This window comes from Mirounga leonina, unplaced genomic scaffold (assembly GCF_011800145.1).
Source record: "Mirounga leonina isolate KUSES-001 unplaced genomic scaffold, KU_Mleo_1.0 Mir_114, whole genome shotgun sequence".
NCBI classification, from domain to species: Eukaryota; Metazoa; Chordata; class Mammalia; order Carnivora; family Phocidae; genus Mirounga; species Mirounga leonina.
The window spans coordinates 39,665,633-39,686,681 of record NW_023270265.1 but is presented as its reverse complement, the minus strand read 5'-3'; the positions used below and the strand labels follow the sequence as shown (position 1 = coordinate 39,686,681).

General features: G+C 42.0%; 1 protein-coding gene and 1 pseudogene across 3 annotated transcripts in view; one reads left to right on the top strand and one right to left on the bottom strand.

The window, feature by feature from the left end:
- GFRA1 (GDNF family receptor alpha 1) overlaps positions 1-21,049 on the top strand; it is a 218,769-nt gene that overhangs the window by 127,811 nt on the left and 69,909 nt on the right. The window lies entirely within an intron of this gene.
- On the bottom strand, positions 7,190-10,461 carry LOC117998225 (annotated as a pseudogene).

The following is a 21,049-nucleotide window of genomic DNA, read 5'->3' as shown; positions in this document are numbered from 1 at the left end:
AAGGGCATGGGAGCACAAGGACCTGAATTTAATCCATTTTGCTCTGCCAGTCATCAGCTTTGTTGGGCAAGTTACTTCACCTGCTTTAAATCTGTTTCTGTAGCTTTAATATGGGAATAATGACACATATCTCATGGGATCACCATGAGGATTAGATGACACACAGTTCTTGACATGGAAGAGTTCTGAGACGCTATTAACAATATTATTTTAAAATGGGGCTGAAAATGACAAGTGTTTTCAGCTTTACTCTGTCTGGTATATAAATACCCACTCTAGAAAACCGCTAAGATCCCGGGCGGTTAATTGTGTTACTCAGGATGCTTCCCTTTTCTGAAGAACTGGCAGTTACTTTGTGTAGGGTCTCTCCTGATTAGTCTCTATTTAACAGTCTCTCTGATTAGCCTGGGTAGCCAAGGGAGAGAGGCCCGGGGGCGTCAAAGCTGGTGCGCTGCTAGACCGGGGACCTGGTCTTATGCATGGGCAGATCTCCTCTCCTCTCTGCGCCAGCCCAGAGCCTCGTATATAGTTGGTGCTCAATCAGTGCTTATGATAAAGATGTTCGGAGTCACTTTTGAAAAGTTAAATTTTAAAGTTGACTTTTTTATTGATGTTAATAGACCAGTGAACAAACCATAACTGTACAGCTAGATGCAATTTTACCAAGTGACCACAGCCACGTAAGTACTACCCAGTGGAGAAATGGGGCAGTGCCAGGATCCAGAAGCCCCGTCCTCACCCTCCCTAGTCACCGCCCCCCATCAAGGAGCCACCTTTCCAGCTCCTGTCAGCGTGGATTAGGCTTGCCCATTTGAATGTTACATAAATGGAATGATATCATACGTGCTTTTTGAGATTGGCTTCTTTTGCTTGACATCACTGCATTCCTGAGATTCATCCATGTTGTTGCATGTAGCAACTGCTCATTTTCATTGCCGTCTAGTATTCGGTCCTGTGACGACATCAGAGTTTATCTGTCCTACAGTCCGTTAGACATTTGCTCACATCCCATTTGCTATTGAATAATGCTGCAATGAAAATTCTCGTAGGTTTCTTTTGGGAAATACATGCGCACATTTCTGTTGAGTAAAATTGCTAGGTCAGAAGAGAATGCTTATATTCAGCCTTAGGACCATCAGTTTATTTTTCCAAAGTGCTTGTACTAATTGACACTCTTCACCAGCACACTGTCAGACTACTAGAAACTCTCCTGATTAGTCTCTATTTCTCAGCCATGCATTTTTTTGTTTTGTTCTGTTTTTTTAATTTTGTCCCTTCATTGTACTCATCTTGGTGGGTGGGTAGTGGTTTTCTTTTTGCATTTCCCTGATGACTAATGATGTTAAGCACTTTTACATGTTTGTTTGTTTGTTTTTTTTTTTTGCCACTTGAATGTTCTCTTTTGTGAATTGCATGTTTGAGTACTTCACCCATTTTTCAACCCAGCTGTCTGTCTTTTTATGATTGATTCGTTGAGTGCTTATAAAATCGGGATGCAAGTCCTTTGTCAGAAATGTACTGCAAATATCTCTTCCCACACTGTAGATTGCCTTTCATTTTTGAAATGGTATCATTGGATGAACAGAAGTTTGTTTATTTAATGTAGTCCAACTTATCAGTTTCCCCTCATGGTAAGTGCTCTTTGTGCTTTAAGAAATCTTTGTCTATCTCGGGTCTTTACTATATTTTCCTATTTTCTAGAAGCTTTACTGTTTACTTTCACAGTTTGTGGCATCACTACTTGTGAAAGAGCTCTCAAATAAAGGGAAAGCTATCCAAAGTGATATTCTAACGTGATGGATGCTTAATGTCCAAAGCCACAGATAACACCCAACCTGGCAGAAACTCTGGCATTGTTCAGGTGGGATGTCTTTGATAAAGCCCTGTTGCTCTGCAAAGGGCTTGACCCTGACCAGGTAGCCAGGGAAGACTTCTTACTTTTCACAGGTGCCCTAGTCCTCATCTGTACAAGCCTACCCACTCCAGGAATTCCAGAAAGATGTAGTAAGGGAGGGGGCATAGTGACACACTTGCCCTGCGGGCTCTGGGAAGGCTTCATGCTTTGTTTAGCATTCCCCTTGCTCTCCCTGTCTCTGCATCTTTTGAAAACCTTTGTGTCCAGCTTCTAAACCTGCTCTCCTGACTCAGGAGCTCCTTACTGCTTTTGTAGTGTTAAATCACTTTACTGTCCTGAGTCTGTTTCTTGATCTGTAAAATTGGGACAATAAAGAGGATCACATAGAGTATTTATTTGTTGGATGTCTGGATGGATGGATGGATGGATGGATGGATGGATGGATGGATGGATGGATAGTTGGTTGATTGATGGTGCTGACCATTAAATAAGACTAGGTTTATAGAGTGCTCAGTCCAGTGTTGATGTGCAATTCAGGGTTTAATAAAAGGACTTGTCTTCCACTCCCTTCCTAACAAACAATAATTACTTGCTGAATAATAAAAAGTCATCAGCTTAGCAAATCTAGTGCAGCAGATATTAAAATAAGTCTAAATTATGTTAAAAAGTCCACAGCACAACTTTGCTTCATGGTCACAGTAGCAAGCATGTGTGATTTTGTAACATCCCCCAAATAAATAAATACCTAAAGGACATTGTCTTAAAATGTTTAAGTTGGAATATACCTGCCTGCTGCTGAGTGGGTGAATATGCTGCTAGAGAGGTGCCTTCTGGTGAACGTTTTTATTTTTTTTATTTTTTTTAAATCTTTATAAATTTATAGTAATACTTTCATTTCTGATTAAAAAAAACCCACAGTAGTTGTGGTCAAATTAGAATTATACCAAAACTACCATATGCCAGAGCATCCAATCACCCCTGCGGCTGGACACCTGGCTCCCAGTCATGGAGGGCACGTGGCAATGAGGTAAGGGCTGTGTTTGCAGGAAGCGGAGTCTTTCTGATCCTCTTTACTCCTTTTTTACTTCACGACCAGTGTTCCCACTGAGCTTGAACACGGGAATCTGCTGACCATCCTCAAGCTTTAAGAAGACCTCCTGAAGGTGCCACCTCTGAAAGGGGGCATCTCTTGATGAGATGACATGGAGATGGCCCTCTGACTTGGGTCCAGAGACAGGAATCTTCAACTTCTTCTAAAGCTAGATCAACTATTTTTATCAAAATCTTGAGCACGAATGGCTTTTGTAGGAAAAAAAAGCCCAATGAAACTATTCCCATTAAAAACATTACTAAAAACAACAGTAACAACAAGAAACTGGTGAACGTTTTTAAATGGTGATTGTGAAGATGATGTTGTGTGATGGCACAGTGTAGGGTGCTGAATTATCGCGCTAGCCTTCCAACCAGTATTCCTGTTTCCTCTCTGCTCACCTTGCTCCACCATGCCCTCCATGCTCCACCCAGCAGACGTGAATAGGATCATGTCACTTCCTTGCTCAGAGCCTTCAATGATTTCCCACTGCACTTCGAATAATATCCAAGCTTATTTCCATGCTCATGAATCTGTGCATCCCTGACCCTTGCCAGTTTGTCTGGCCTCATTTCCTACCACTGCCCCTCTCATATCCTGCTCCAGACACAAAAGCCTTATTCCTGGTGTCTCCAAATCACAGAGGTTTTCCTGGTCCCAGGTCTTCTCTCACCTATGGGGAGGATTCTTCCCTGACTTCTCTCGCTAAATCAGGTGGCAGATTCCTCATCATACCGTGAAATTATTCCCTCCATAATGCATATCTTTTTTATTTATTTTCCTGCTTTGCTTTTCTCTCCCACTGGAATCTAAACTGTGGTTCACTTCTAGAACATGGTCGATGCTTGATAACCAGTTAAATAAATGAATGACCATTTGTTATTGGCCCGTGCCCATCCAAGATTTTAAGACGGCCAGGCTTCCAGGTCTTCATCATGGATATACCCTCCTTCATCCTATCTTCACCAACCATCAAGCCCTGCTCTCCTCCCTCTTCAGTGTCATTCACAAATCCCAGGTGGGCCCTCTTCTTTTCATCTTGCCAGAGGAGCTTGCAGCCTCTCACCTCCCTAGCAGATCCATCACTACCATTCAAAAGTCTCTCCTTAAATATCGTTTTATCCAGTAACAAAAGTTACTACTCTAATCCCATCGTTTTATCCAGTAACAAAAGTTACTACTCTAATCCCATATTAATGATCATCAGCTGTCTCTCCCACAAGAAGGAATTAATGGTTGTGACATACTGGATGCTCCCTCCTTGTTTGGCCTTGTGACAGGTGCATGTATGTTCCTAGCATCCCTGCCAGGGGAGGGGCATCCTCATGTCATCCGTTCAGTAACACAAACTACAAAGGCTCCTCTTTAGAATGATTCATAGTCAATGGTCTCTTGGTTGGGGATAACAGAAACCAACTCAACTTGCTTAACTCACAGAAGGGAGTAAGACACAGCTGTATCTCATGGAGACCAAGCAGCAGAAAAGGCTGGCCAGCCCTGATCTGGGAAGATTCCTGAAGGAAATGCAGTGTAGCCAGGGTTTTTCCTAAGAGGAGCAATGGGACAGCAAAGAGGTTATAAGAAGCTCATTCACCAGATGGAAAGAGGAGGAGCCATGCAAACCCCGAGTATACTACTGAGAAGATATGGAGTCCTGTGGGCTGGGATGGGGAGCCAGAGGAGGAACTAGGTCTTCAGGGATGCCGTGGATCCAGAGGGCAGGGATCTACCTGCATTCAAATCCCAGCCATGCCACTTCGTCTTTCTGGGCCTCCATTTCCTCATCTTTAAAATGGGGAGAACAGAGTAAAATAATGCATGTAGAGTGCTTTGTTAATACCATGCTAGACACATTGTGAATAAATATTGACTAACATAACCATTAATCTCCAGAAGGTCATTCTTGGTGTGCTTGAAAGATGTTATGAGGGAGTCTCTCTCAGCCCCTGGGGCCCTGGGTTCAAGCTTTTAAAATGGTAGTGGTTTTGTTTTTAATGATAATGAAGAATGCTTCGATAAACAGTAAACCACAACCATATCCTACCCAACCTGAGGGATTAAATGACTGATTCTTGTCTTTACATAACCAGGAATGGGCATGAGATCAAAAGTTCTAAATCAGTTCCTTCACTGATGTCCTCAAATAACATGTTGGAACATGTAACATTAGGATTGACCGAGTCAGCAGATACATCTACCTGGACCGACTTGACGCGCCTGGAAATTATACGCAGTCATAATGTACCAAAGAAAGAATACATTTTCTATTTCTCAAATTATAGATGTCTTCCCACAGTAAGGCAACGTGTTTTCTTCTTCCAGCATGTAGTGAGCAATTTGTGTGCTACAGTTTAATACCCCTTCAGCTATGTATTCCCTTTGATCCCGAGCTTATTAAAAAATGCAAATCTAAATTGTATCTTATTAATGTGATCCTTTGTGTTAAAGCTGTGGGGGGTTAAAAATCCCAGTTTCTCTAACATATTTGGATTTTTAATGTGTAAAGTACGATGAGAGCCTGATTTTCCGCAGGCCATATTTTCTAATCAACTGTTATGAAAGATTTTTTTTTATTGTGCTGCTATTTCTTGCTTTCTTGGAATTCAAGGAGATAAAGAGTAATGACTTCATTGTTATACCCCAAGTATCTCAAGCATGTCGAAATCCTTATTAATTTGCTATAACTTCTCCAACATGACAGTGGCTCTGTCTTCCAGGAAGATCCTGGAAGCGTATTTTAAAGACGTACATTGAGTTGGAGGTAGTCGATCCATATAACGTGCTGGTGACCCCCCCTAGGCTTATGGGGTGGCTTACATGGTGCCAGTGCCTAGCCAGTCCCTTGTCTGGGTGTGTGCAGCCGTCCTTGGACCCAGTCTGCTCTGGTTATTAGAACAATTTCTTTCCTTTAAAAAACAACGCATTTGAAATTTAATTTGAATCAAGTTAAAAATTGATCCCGTTAGAATACAGATGCATTTTTCTCCCTGTCTCATTTCTGCATCTCCTTGTTCTCTCGTTCTTCCCCTCATTTTTCCCTGCCCTGGAAAAAGCTGCATCTCGTGTTTAATGACTTTTTTCCCTTAAGATCAAAGCCAGTTATTTTACATGAGCCATCGTATGGACAGGATCATTTTACTTTCATTAGGCTGTCTGTACGTACCCCCAGTGAAGCTCCTTCTGGAACAGTGGTTGTGATGACAGAGTCATGGCCGTGTGGAAGAAGTAAGCGAACTGGTTCACGGGGAAACGAAAACCACCAGTGCTCACAGCACTTGGTAGGTGCTGGGCATATATTATCTCATTTAATCCTCCCAGCAACCTTTTAGAGGCTCATATTGTTGCTACCACATTCCCATTTAGCAGATGAAGAAATGGAGGCACAGAGGTTAAGTCACTCGCCCAAGGCACACGCTTGTAGGTCTGGTTTGAAGGTCTGTGCCCGTATGCGCTGCCCACCACTCAGCTTTCTCTGCCGCAGGAGGACGTGAGCGTTTCTGCTGCCTCTGCCCTTAGCTGGCTGGGTGGCTTCAGGCTCGTCTCTGCTTTCCTCCACCTTTATTTTATTTTTTTTTAATTTTTTTTTTAAAGATTTTATTTATTTATTTGAGAGAGAGAGAGAATGAGAGAGGGAGCACATGAGAGGGAGGAGGGTCAGAGGGAGAAGCAAACTCCCGGCTGAGCAGGGAGCCCGACGCAGGACTCGATCCCGGGACTCCAGGATCATGACCTGAGCCGAAGGCAGTCGCTTAACCATCTGAGCCACCCAGGCGCCCAACTGAGCCACCCAGGCGCCCGCTTTCCTCCACCTTTAAATTAGAATATTGGACTAGGTTCTCTCTGAAATCACATTTGGCCCTCAAGTTATGTAATTCTTGGTAATTGTTTTAAAGTGTTCCAAGGTTAAGCCAGGAGACAAAAGGCGTAATTCTCAGAACAGCATCCTCCCCCACTCCCTGCAAATAACTTTGGTTGTTATCACTGTTGATAAAAGCACAGTGGAAAGAATCCCAACTGTCATAGCTTATAATATCCGTCATTTTAGGTAGAAATTGTTACAACTCCTCTTCCAAAAAAGGCTCCATGCTGCTTTTTGACACCTCCACTGTGGTCCCCAGGAAACGGATGTGTGGGGGAGGAGCGATTGTAGGTGGGAAGAGTGGAGGGTGTATTTTTAACTTAAGATCTTTTGCAGAGTCGCTTCCTCCTCTGTTTGTCTCCAGTCCTAGGAAATGAGATTTTTTTCACTCGTTCTCATTCACCGAGATGGCATCGTGGATCATAAAGGAAATTTTCTCTTGGTTACTGTTGAAGTGTTTTACAAAAAGAAGTTTGATGGGCTCTGTGAGCCCCTGGCAGGTGGCAGCTTTTTCTGTCATTCTTTGGCATGTGCTGGCTGATACGAAGTGACATGTGGTGACAGAGTCCCGCTTGGCTCTAGCGGTTTCTTTTGCCTTGATAAAACAGGTACCCCTTTCTGTGGGGAGTCAGGAGCGGGGTGCATAAACCAGTCCCTTCTGGAAGAAAAGGATGTGTCACCATATGCGTTTTCAGGTGTGATGGTGTGGCGTGAACCGCCCGCGCCGGCCAGTGGTGCGCCTGAGCTTGACCCTTGATGACTGACAGCTGTCCAGGGTCTAGCAGGCTACCCCACCCCTCAAGCCAGACCGATGTCCCACCGTCACAGTCACTTCTGCAGAACTCCCCGCCACTGTTCCTTGGGAGGCTTCGGGAGGCGAGCACACTCAGCGTGTTCTCTGCCTCTGCCTCTCCACGGAACATTTCAAATACACAAACAAAGGCAAACAGTGATATAAGTGCAGTCAGGGTTTAGCGGGATAGTCTTACATGGGTCCCAGTTACTTCCGTGTTTGGGTAAGTTATTGCTAGACGTCCCAGTGCAGGACGGGTGGCATAGCTTCTGGGATACTCCAGCTGTCCCATGTTCCCACCCACGAGCATCGTGGCATGCCACGAACGCACAGGACCTGAAGTCATAGAGCAGTATGAATGGGTCCTGTGGTGCCTACACCTGATGTTTGTGGGCGTAGGGGAGAAACGAAGTATGAAATGTATGGAGCCAGAAGGTAGTCCGGGGAAAACATGTCAAACCGTTCAACATGTCAAATAAATACACGGTTTTATTCTTACCAGTGCCTGCTCAAGTGCTCTCCTACCCGGAGCATAGACTTGACAATGTAGCATATACAGTAATATACTCATCAAGTTTTGTTCAAAACTCTGTATTCTTCTCCTTAAAGAGAGCCTCCTAAGTTATGTACGTTGTGACACCACAAAACCCGGGATCTGCTCAGATAGTGGATTTGTTCCCATCATGGCTTGGTGGTTGTCATTCTCTTGCATTTTTTTTTTTTTTCACCTTCACTACATGTATAAATATATACATAGATGTGGGTATTGTGTATGTGTACACATTGTTTTTTAGGTATTTATTCTTTATGTAAATGTTACTACTCCGTACATAGACTCTTACAACTTACCTTTTTTTCAGATATTCTTTTGGGATTTATCCATCTGGATGCATATAGCTCTTGTTTATTCATTTTCATTGCCTTTTATAGTATATGACTATCTCAGAATTTGTCCTGTCTTCTGTCAGTGGGTACTTGGGTGATAATAATGGCTAATTGAAAGTAAACAATGAATAATGAAAAATCTTGTGTTTATTCACATGTCCGGTAGGTTCTCTATAGCTGGGCTCCTCAATTGCTTTTGCTCAGATATTCCCCAAAAGAATCTTAGAAAACTGTGAACCTCCTCATTGTTAAATAGAAATATAAAATATTTCTGCTTAACTTCATGTAGTTGGAAAGGATTTAATTCATGTAATATTGTAACATAGTTATTTAACAATAAAATTAAGAGCACTCTTTTCAAGGAGTTCAATGAAATGAAAATAGTGTAATGATTTGATTCTCACTAGCACCATTTAAATAATATACTTTTAAGATTTTTCTTAATAGTTAGAAAGTTTATATCACTCTCTTTGCCCCTTGACCTTGAAATTCTATTCTTTTCCATCCTCGGAATTTATCTTAATGCAATATATTTTTATGCTTGACAGTCTTTTATTGATCACCTCATCATATTCTTCTTTCATATTGATTCATACGAGTTCTATGTGATTTCTGGATATCATTCTTTTGTCATTTTGTGAACTTAAATATCTTATCCTAGTCTATGGCTTATCTTTGTACTTTGTTTTTGGAATGTTTTGGTTGTACTAAATTTTTTATTTTAATGTAGTCAATTTATTAGTCTTTCCTTTATGTTTGGGGTATGTGTGTCTTATTTAAAAGTTCCTTAACTATCTCAAAGTCATAAAGATCATCTCCTATGCTTCCTTCTGAAAGTTTTAAAATTTTGTTTTTTCCCATTTAATTCTTTCATCCACTTTAGAATTTTTTTTTTGTCTTAGAAATTTAATTTTATCTTTTTCCAAGGGGATACCCAGTTGTCATAAGACTATTTTTAAGTAGTTCATCATTTGCCAGCTGATAGTTTCTGCCAGATTCTAACTGTATTTTATTCCTTAGGTATATTTGCTTCTTGAGTTTTTAAGAAGGGGCTGTTTTTTGCTTGGCTGACATTTTTTCTTATAGGTAAACAGCACATTTATACCATACCATTTGTTTAGTTAGTATTCACTCACTTGAACTGAATGCAAATAGGTAGATTGGTCTTGGAATAATAGGGGCAAAATTTATATGGCTTAGCCTATAGTGAACACTATAAATGTCAGCATGAACACTATGAATGAATGAGTGAACAAATCAGTGAATTATGTGATAGAATTCTGATAAAATTATTAAAGAGTACCATACTGGTTATGGCTTAGATTATTATTGGCTTGTTATACTTCTGTGTGTGGAAAATTGATCTCACTAATAGATTTAGTCTCTAGGAAGCCATTTCTTTTAGCAGTGCAGTATTTCTCAAAATGTGGTCTAGCAGAGTCACATGGGGAAGTGTGTTAAACTGTAGGTTCCTGGGTCCCACCACAGATCCATGGAATCACACCCTAATAGGAGTGGGATTCAAGCCCTCCGGGAGATTCATCTGCTCAAAAAACAGTAAGAGTCACTGGTTTTTGTTTGTTTGTTTTGTTTGTTTTTACAAGAGAACAAATTACACCTTTATTTATTTACTTTTCATTAAATTTAAATCCTTGAGGGGTCAGCATCACACGGATTCTGTGGCCAATGGCTTTAGCAGGAAGGTTGCTTCAGAATTTGGCACAAACCATGCCACTGTTTGCATGAGCACGAGTTACTTTTCCCCAGATTACTCTGGTTTTGTCTGGTTTACCACCAGGAGTCACTGTGTTGTTCTTTGCTTTGTACACATAAGCACATCTCTTGCCTAGACAGAATTTCGTTTCATCTCGAGCATAAACACCTTCGATTTTAAGAAGGGCTGTTTGCTCCCTCTGGTTCCGGAGACCCCGCTTATAGCCAGCAAAAATGGCCTTGGACCACAGCCTTCTAGCCATAATTTGGAATTATAGGAGTCCTGTTCCCAGCAGGCCTCCACAAGCTCCAAGATGGCCAAGAGTCACTGGTTTAATCAAATGTCCTTCAGAGCCCCAATTCAGATGTTCTCCCAAACAAAGCCGTGACATTGTGGCCGGCACACCTCTTTGAACAAAGCCAGTGGACCTGTAGGTCAAAACACATCAGAGTGAGACACATGGGCCTGGGACTGGGTTCCTGGAGTCTCATACTCCTGTCTTCTCAGGGCCCTGATGCCTTGTCCCATGACTGCCTTGTGTGGGCTCCTCGGTTCTGTGTCTGTGAACTTCCCTGGTTGTGGTTTTTCCAGCCATGTACCTTGTAGGGGAGAGAGGGGGGAGTTCAGCCAGGACAGGGACCCTGTCAGCTGCTATCTCTTTCTCTCTGTCTAAATCCACATGACATGCAGGTAGCATTGGCAACCTATGGGTATTTTGTCATCAGCTCAGAGCAAAGGGAGCCTTTCAGAAATTTGGCTTGGGGACTCATGCACGGAAACTGCCTTGGCTGCCATTTTGTACGTTGTCTGGGCCACACACAATAACTGCCGGGAGGTCAGTGGACCCTTCATGCTCTGCTAAAGGCAACTGAAGAATTTTATTCAAACCAACCTCTCGAGTAGAATCATTAGGACTCTTAGGTTTTAGAAAAATAAATAAATACAAGAGAATGGACTAGTCCCATTTGTTTGAGACGCGCGGGGCTCAGGGTCCTAAAACCCAGCCTCAGGAACCGACTCATCACCAGTAGCCAAAATGCTCCAGCACTTCTTCTTTGCGGTAATTCAATTTGAATGGACTTACACTCCAAGTATATGAACCATACAACTGGTTTTAAGCAGGGATAAAGCCGGGATCATCCCCACCTCCATCCTGAGTGGTACAATCATTTTTTATTTCATTCTGCTGGGCAGTCACAGCAATTAAATCTCCCAAAGTATGAAATGTTTTCAAGGTAGGCATTAAAAATATCGGGCTGTTAGAGGGGGGAGTGGTCCCGTGCTTTACTGTAGCTGTTCTTCAGCTGCACCGGGGCATGAAGTGGTGAAAAGCCTTCATTTCATGCAGTGGAAAAATAAGGCCAACTTCAGCTTTAATCTTTATTATGAGGAGTCTCATCCCTATTGGAATGTAATGAGTGGATGCACCCCATTTAGTTTAAAGTAACAGATCTATATAGAGTTGTTAATTTGTAGATAAATATGGGTTTTCTACTATTGATGTTTCTTGATCAGCTACAAAGTGGTTATATTAATACTGAAACATTATTAATCAATACTTTGCTCTTTAAAAATACATCAGTAAGACTACCCAATTACCTTTAAGTATATATCAAAGGGCACAAAGCAATCTGATGTGTACTCAAAGTCCATTAGAAGCCACCAGGCATATTAATTAAAATTTCTAGTTACAATGAGCCTCACAATGCTTTTGGTAATTTCTGCTTTTGGTAGCCAACAGTTCCTGGCTAACTGAATACCTGAGATGTGCAAATCCATTTCGGGGCATGAAAAGGTCTTGGGGATTTTTGCCATAATGAAACCCAGGGACGACACATTAAGGGCTTTTACTTAGGACCATGAACTGAAAGATGCGGAGCGCTTCTCTCCGGTGTGTGTTGAAAGGAAGGGCGGAATGCTCATACTTGGAAATGAAGCATTCCCGAAGTGGTAGTGATTTTCAGGTAGTGCAGGTAAAACCTCACTGGAGATTAAAAACAAAAGAGAACACGAAGATGTGTGACACAGCCCTTTCACGGTCTTGCTGTGCAGCTGGGCATCACTGAACTTGAGCAGTCTGGGTGTGGCAAATACTGACAATGAATAATCCCTTTGGCAGCCATTTGTACTGATGGAAGATTCTGAATTTGTGCTGAGACTAAATAATCTTTTGTTTTGTCATCTAGCAACAAGCAATAAACTTTCCTTTCAAACTTTCGGTTCTCCCTATCGACAGTCCAGCTGCATCTCTTGTCCAAGAAGATCCACTTAACCAAACTGTTCACCAGACTGGCATCCATAACTCACAGACCGTGTAGGAGCTTTAAAAAAAAAAAGGAAGAAGAAGAGAAAGCATCAGCTCTTAGGATCCAGGAATGTGATTTATAGGAATATGCTCACTAAACAAAACTCGACAACTAAGACTTGGATGCCTTGAGGAACTTTCTGTAATGGTAGTAGACTCTACAGCCTCATACATTTCTAATTACTTTGTCAGAGAGGGGCAGCTTCAGCCCTTGCAAAGGAGGCAGCCAAGAGGGAACATACCTGAGATCCACATTTCAACATCCCATACCTGCGCTGCTCATTTGGGATGTACTCTCTCGCTGCACCCCCTTGGCATCTGTCCCTGCTCCATTATCCAGCACAAACCATCCACTGAGACTAGTGTGAGGTGTAACTGATTGTCATTCAACGCAAGTGAAATCTTTAGGTGAACATTAGTCACTGTTTTAGACACGTTAGCTTCAAGTGGAAGCAGTCAATTACAGACCAGAGGTTTTATGGCTACATTATTACCATCATACTATCAGGTTTTCAGCAGTAGCATTCTATGTGATCGATCTGTGCCAGGACATTGATGGATAGCTTTGTTCTTCAAATGTCAACTATGTGGGACTTCTGTACTTTATGTATTTACTGACACACTAATCTCCTGTGGATACCTTTTCCCCCTTTGCAGTGTTTGGTCTTAGCAAATGATTGTGATCCCTTTCCCTAGAAGACTGTGTGAGGTTTGTGATCACATTCATAATTTCCTTTCTATTCTCTCTCAAATGCAGAGCACTCCAGAGTTATTGGTACTTTAAAGAAGTCTTCGCCACACTAAGAGGACCTCTCATTGCTATCAAGAAACAGATTTAGACAATTGTTTTCACTTTTCTTTTTAACATGCAGACACCATACTAGAAATGAGTTCCCAGTTTTCAGGGTATAGGCTAGGCTTCTAAAGTTTTGGTTCTCTGTTATTATACTATTTGACCTGTCTTTCTGAAAGACACATTTAATTTTTGCTTCCTTTTACAAATGTATTCCTAAGCCAAACCTGGTTTCTGAACTGCATAAACCACCACTACTACCCCCAACATCACTAAATATGGTCCCACTTAAAACAGTGAACAGAACTTCTTATGTGAAATCCTTGAAGGGTCTCATAGAAGACTCTAGGGGATAGTTCGGTTCTCCCTATCGACAGCTAGGGAGTTCTTAAATGTAATATTGAAGACCATCTGTCACACGTAATAAATAAAATAGAAACTGAGAAAATCTTGTTCTCTACCAAATGGCCAACTGGACTTCCATTTTGTTTTGTTTTGTTTTTCCCAAGAACTTCGTGGAGGGTACTTGCTAATCCTGGGAATGCCAGCTTTCTTCCTGAGTCAGATCAATCTCCATTTCAACCTTCATGCTTCTACTTTGGGAACCCTAGTTCTACCATATTTTCCACTTTAGGAACTTTCTCAGCTCTCTTGGCTCAGTTCATTAGCTAATGCCACAGGGAGGATTCTGTCCGATCATTCCTGATAATGGGGGCAGCTCTAGAAACATCAGGGGAAATTCTCAGGAGCCATTATTCTTTTTTTAAGGCCAAAGGTGCAAAGGCACTATTGTAGTGAGAAGGCTAAATCACAGAGATACAAGGTCTGGCTTTGTGTGGTTCTTCCTGTACCATAAAATAGGATTTTTCTGGGGTGCCTGAGTAGCTCAGTCGGTTAAGCACCTGATTCTTGATTCTGGCTCAGGTCTTGCCCTCAGGGTCATGAGTCTGGGTCCCGTGTTGGGCTCCATACTGGGTGTGAGCCTTCTTTAACCAACAACAACAACAAAAATAAAAACAAAGCAGGGTTTTTTATAATATAGAACCTCTTCTATCAGTGCAGGGGTATCGGGGACCCAAGCCATCCTCCTATAGGGCAGAAATTCACTGCTGCTCTTCATCCCTCCATCCCTTCCCCACTGAAGGGCAGCCTGGCTGGCCATCATGAGGCTGGCCTTCCTCATGTCTCTTGTTCCTGAATGCCCTAGCAAAAGAGTGACCCTGCACCTCTGGCACATCCAGGGGTGCTGAGAGCGGCATCAGCAGCTGGCCCTGCACACCCGCAGTTGTGCTGAATGTCATTCTGATCTCTCTAGGCATAAAGCCGATAAGATCATCTTGACCCCAGCACTCATGTCCAGCTTCAGCCTCGACACTGTTCAAGTGGCATTTCTCACAAAAACTAGCTGTTGTACAAGTCCAGATCTTTACCAGAGAAGGCACACTTTGAAGCTTGCAGGAGTTTTGGGATTGAAACACATGCATTTTGCCCAACCTATACCTGTCTTGACTAAGCAAATAGCTAAGTGGAAATATTGGGCTCTAGGAGCCAGGGTGGTTCTCAGTGAACAACCAGCTTTCTTAATTTATGTGTGTACATTGGGGATACAACCCCATAGCTGATATGCTTGTGTGAGAAACTGAGGAAAGATGTTCTAGAAGCAGCCTGAGTGTGCTGGGTTTCACACCTCCCTCCACAGACTCACAGCATCCGGTGGACAGGAGCCAGGTGGGAGAATGCCTCCCAGGGAGAGGTGGCTTGGTGCCCACGGAACACCAGACAGATATAGCTGTATTTACTTTGCAATTCCTGCAGGAGACGGAGTGGCAGATTAAGTTGCAGAGACACAGTGGAGGTCCTGAGTATGTAAAATGCCAAGGTTTAAATTTAATCCTTGAGCTAACTGGTGTAGTTCTTCAATTGGGGATCTAACAGGAGTTATACTGAGGCTCAGAAGGGTAAATGTGTAAATGCATTTGGAACCAATTTAAAGCTAGAGATGAAATGAAAAGGAACAGTTGCCAACATACCATTAAGATAAAACACAGAGGTTCACTGAGGCATGTAGATGGGTACACACGCGCTTGTTCTGTCTGCTTCCTCTGCAGCTCATGGGAGGCAATGGGGCGTGGGGAGAGGAGGCTTTGTTTTAGCCCACCTTGCAAGTATCTGTGCTAGGGCTACCTGGTAAATCTAGCCTAGGCTTGATTCTGAAGTTACACTGGGAACATGGGCAAGAAGAGCCCTCTTGTCAACAAGATTTTCGTGGAATGAGGCATGAGGCCCCAAAGAGCTACCTACTAGAAGGCACCTCTTAGGGACTACATTCCTGAAACTGAACAGAACCGACCAGAAAGCCAGGATTTACTAGGAAAATAAGTGGGGTGCAGATGGGTAGTAAGTATGAAAGGTTTAGCTCACTGGAAGTCAGTGAATTCCAAGTCTGATCAATGGAAGTACTCAGGTACTTTGTGAAAACACAGATTCTAAGAGGCTGGGACAAGACCCAGGAATCCATGTTTTTGTTTTTGTTTTGTAAAATTTGCTCTCTATGGGCTTCTGATGCCTCCTAGGTTTGGTCACTCCTTGAAGGAACCAACTCTTCAAACACTTAAAACCTATTTGCATAAAAGAGAAACAATGTGCTAATCTTAATTAAAATAAGTTGCCTAAGTACCCTTAACCAAACAAAATATTAACCCAACTTGACATGACACACCTTCTTGAATGAAGCAAACCATCATTAAAAATGCATATATATGTAGGGGCGCCTGGGTGGCTCAGTTGTTAAGCGTCTGCCTTCAGCTCTGGTCATGATCCCGGGGTCCTGGGATCGAGCCCCGCGTCAGGCTCCCTGCTCGGCGGGGAGCCTGCTTCTCCCTCTGCCACTCCCCCTGCTTGTGTTCCCTCTCTCGCTGTGACTCTCTCTGTCAAATAAATAAATAAAATCTTTAAAAAAAAAATGCATATGTAGAATCCGGATTCACAGATCTGACTACTGAAGATGGATATTCCTTCCCTCCATCATCTTCTGGAACGTTGGCCACACTCAATTCTAGACATTCTGCCCTGGCTACTGGCTTTTTCTCTGGAAATGGCCTCTGCATCTGGCCACTGGCTTTTGAGAAAGCACACTCTGTAAACTCCAAGTCCTGCCATTATTATTCAAGCAGCTTGTGTTTCTCTTCCCCAAAGAAACAATGGAGCTGTAGCAGATGAGTGATGTTTGCCGGGCTGTGGTGAAGGTAAAAGCCACTGCAGGTGGAGCAGCTTAATGGGGTATTAATTGGGAAGCAGGTGAAGGCAAATAGGTAGCACAGCACGTATGTAAATAGGCTCGTGGGAGGAAAGGCATTGAATTTTATGCTCTTTAACTAAAAATAAAGACCTGATATTCAGCTTATCTTTGCTGAAATCCCCTTTGCTGAAAACAACTGCCAGCATCATCAGTGATTCATTATTATCTCACCATCATTCAGGCTACTTAATAGGATCTTCAGCCTCTTCATTTTTCATTGTTTTAGCTGATGCTTTGGCTTTGGAATGCATACTTTCCCTTCTCTTTGTGTATAGAAGAGGCCAGAGTCATTTTTACAGATTGTGTAGTGGAAGTAACATTCGAGCCGCTAGCCTGCCTTCTGGTGGCATTTTTTTGCTCTAGCTCCTTGGAGAAAGACAGCTAATGTACAGCATGACTATGGCTAATGAGCCTATCAAGAACGCATACATCCAAATGGACAATGTCCTTCAAAGTAGTCACCTTGAGAAGCAAAACACTTATTCTAGTGCTATCATTGGCTCAACACCTTTTCAAGAAGAGTCACTTCACGGGTTATTGTCAGAGATGATTTGTAAGTCACCCAAATGAAAAAAATCCTTATGTATATTTATCACTTATTTTCTACCCCTGAGCATTGTATAACATTATTGCCTGCTACATTACCACATTTAGCACTAAGTGACGTTTGGCTTTTAAAATCCATCCCCGATGCAGAGATTTGCTGTTGTTCAGAGTATTCTGAAGAATATGCCTCAGGCTCCTAGGGAAGAGTTTCAAGAAATGTCTGGAGTGCTGGCAGCCTCCTTGGGCTAAGAGTCCCGCTTCCCAGAGTGATTACTTTGCCTGGCACACACTTAGAAGTTTCTAAATTTGAGTATGCCAGTTTAAAAGTTTGCACGTATTATTTTTTTTTTTTTTAAGATTTTTATTTATTTGACAGAGACACAGTGAGAGAGGGAACACAAGCAGGGGGAGTGGGAGAGGGAGAAGCAGGCTTCCCGCGGAGCAGGGAGTCTGATGCAGGGCTCGATCCCAGGACCCTGGGATCATGACCTGAGCCGAAGGCTATTTGAGGCTATTTTTTTATTTAACAGTAACGTAGACAATTAGTGAAAACAAACCATTGCGTATTTCCCTTCTAATTAGTCCTCTCTGGGGTGATACATTAGTGGAAGTGTGCAGAGGGACCTAGATTCTTTTTTACTTGGTTGACCAACATTCAGTGTTTTTCTCTAGAGAGAAGTAGCACTGGTTTTGAAGATGTGCTTAGCCTTTTACTGTTGATATGACTAAGTATCAGTGGAGTTCGCACAGCCTAAATATTGGTGGAGCTACAGTTTGTACCCCAGAAAATGAATTAGGTTTACGTTATCATGTGGATCTTTTCCTGTAGTTGAAGTACTCATTAATTTTACTGCTAATGAGATGTTAGCAATTAAATACCTTTAATTAATGAAAATCAGACAAAAGCAAGGGGCTGGTATCTATGTCTTCATAAAAATAGGGAAGATTTTTGTAGATCTCATCGTGAATTTTTTTCCTGTAGAAGGACCACAAATCTGAGCTCCTTGGGATCAAGTGCTCTGGTCCAGAGAAAGTCATTAAAATAGTTCACTTTTAGAAAATGAAAGGAGTAGGCATTTTAGGGGATGTTATAAAGATTATCTGAGATTGGAAAAAAAATACTCATAACCGGGAGCCAGTCCTACATGTAATAGCAAATTTCATGGTTGAAGATGCAACAAGATTGAGTACAATTAATAGTTCTGAAGCCGTCGTTGAGTTCTGGGGTAGGCCCTGAACATATAATTAGATTATTAAAAATGGCCTGTCTTAGGCCGACTATTACTAAATTGAAATCCAATTATGGCTTTATGATTTTGCTGAAAAATATTTAGCTGTTTTGCTCGAATCCTCGGAGAAGATCATTTCCTCTTTGCATCAGAGTTTGCACATGTCACAATACATTTTCCAAACAAATCTGACCTCAATTATCTCGGAATTAATCTTACATTAGATAAAACATATTTTAATGAGTGTTTTTATGTGTGATATCATAACTGTGTCTCTCCATACTTGAGGAATTAAAAGATGACGATAGAGGACTTCGCAGAATATCTTTTTAATGAGAGGCATGCATTTTTTAGAAATAACAAAATCGTGCCATCTTAATACACGGAAAGCCTTTGTGCTCAGATATGTGCCTGAGTGTACTGCAAGACAAACTTGGTTCAGCTTTCAGTAACTGGCATTGGAACTGTAATAAAGCAGTTGTTTGCAGAGAGATGGGCTCAGAAATTTCATGCACTCCTGCAGTGTGGATTTAAATGCTAAGTTAAATATTTATGAACCCGAGATTTTTATAATCGATCATTGTATGATTTATACACCATAATTATAATTAGGTTGAAAGAGATTTTAAAAAGCCAGTTTCCTGGTAGCCAAGACCATTAAATAACGCGAAGCTGCCAAAACAAAAATTAGGTGGGAACCCAGCCACCGAGTTCTGAGCGCCTGTCCCCATATTCATGTACAATGAGGCACGGCACCTCACAAGCCATCTCACCTGGGCAACCATTCCTGCATCACCTGCTATCATTTTTTCATGCCTGTATTTCAAACCTAGTTGTACATAAACAAGAGAAAACTTCAGAGATCCGATGTATAACAAAAGGAAAATGTGGAGGAGGTTGGAAAGGTTAATTAAAAATGTAATGATCCCATTTGCTGAGACAGCACTATTAATCATCTTGCAGCAGCAAGCATGTGACTCGCACACCACTTACAGGAGGCATCTGACTTTTTTAAGGTACGGACGGGGCTGGTGGACCCCAGGGTGCCCATTATGAAAATGGAAGCTCGAAAGAGTGAGCTTGGGGTGAGTGAGCATCGGGCGAGCCCATGACTTGTGGTTAACATTGGGCATGGTCTTCACCAGACAGAAGAGTTCTTTCCAAATTCACAGGTCTTCAGAAAAATTCAGACACTGTGAACCCCAGAGAAAACTTGGGCATGGCTCGAGGTTCAGTGTAGTCGTGTAATATAGGGGGAAAAAAAAAACTGAGTGAGGAGGAAATCCATCATTGTGTAATACAATATGCCTGGAACAGTGTATGAATGACAAAATGGGCTGCAAAGAGCCAACATGTGCGTTTTAAATGTAATTTTTAGCACCCCAGCTGGAAAAGGCCGAGCTCTTGAAGGATCAGTTGCAAGGGTCACAACCTGTATGATCAGATTTGCCATCTGATGCACATGGATATCAGAAGACCAGACTGCACATGTAAGCTTCCAGAAAAGCTTGTTCTGCCCCTGTGAAGATCTTGAAGATTTTGCCCATTTTTTCTTTCTTTCTTTCTTTCTTTCTTTCTTTCTTTCTTTCTTTCTTTCTTTCTTTCTTTCTTTCTTTCTTTCTTTCTTTCTTTTTTTTTTTTTTTGCTGGAATAACACGTTAGAGGGATCCTATTAGAAGAAGAACACTAGTTGTGTTAACATGGTAATTAATCCAGTCAGAAAGAAAGAGGAAACCGGTTGTGAATTCACTTCTGCAGCCCAAAAAAGAAAGGCAGAAAGATTCCCAGAAATTGGCAGGCGTTCATAAACAACGTTCTCTCCCCATGCCTTGTGAACTTTCTGCTTAATAAACCACATCTTCATGCAGGCCTTGCAGATTTTAATGTATTTACTGTTTTATTCCACCTCATAATCTATAGAAATGGATTTCTAGTTGTTTCCATCTGTGTTTCATCCTGAATCATTTTGACTGGCTAGCTAGCTCCTGCATCTGCCAATAATGGTGGCATTTTCTAAGTGTAAATCTAAGTGTAAGTAATGAGGGGCTGTGGCCAGAGTGATAGCCTCTTTGATTAGGGACAGTGTGAGGATTGTACTTGGGATAAAGGCAGTTCCTTGCTCCAAAGGAATTTAGAATGTGAAAGCTTCTTCCGGTGCATAATTCATGCCTGACACCTCCACATCTCCCAGTGTTGGAGGGATCTTTTACGTTTGCTCTGCCTGTAGGTCAGCGTTGGAAACGTTGGTCCATGTACTCTTTGAAACAGCAAATAGCCGAGAGGTTAGCGCTTTCGAGTGCTGGGATTTTTTTTTTTACATTCTGTCCCTGATCACCAAGTTTTATCCCAGATACTTGATGTCATAATCAGAAAAGGCATTTTTTTTATCATAACCATCAAATCAAAGAACCTTGAGGCTTGAAGGGAACTTTGATATATCATCTGCCAAATGGGGAAACTGAGGTCCACTGGGGGAAAGCTGAATTGTATGAAGACACTCGGATAACTGGACCACATTTAAAATCCCTGACTCCTAATTAATTCATTGTTTTGTTTTTTTGTTTTTTGTTTTTTTCAGCAACACCTGACCCTTTTGTATTCCCTGGTATCTGGGAGCTGGCCCCCCCCATTGCCATGCAGGTTTTACCTCCCGTGCCCAGGAAAACAGGAAATAAGTCACAT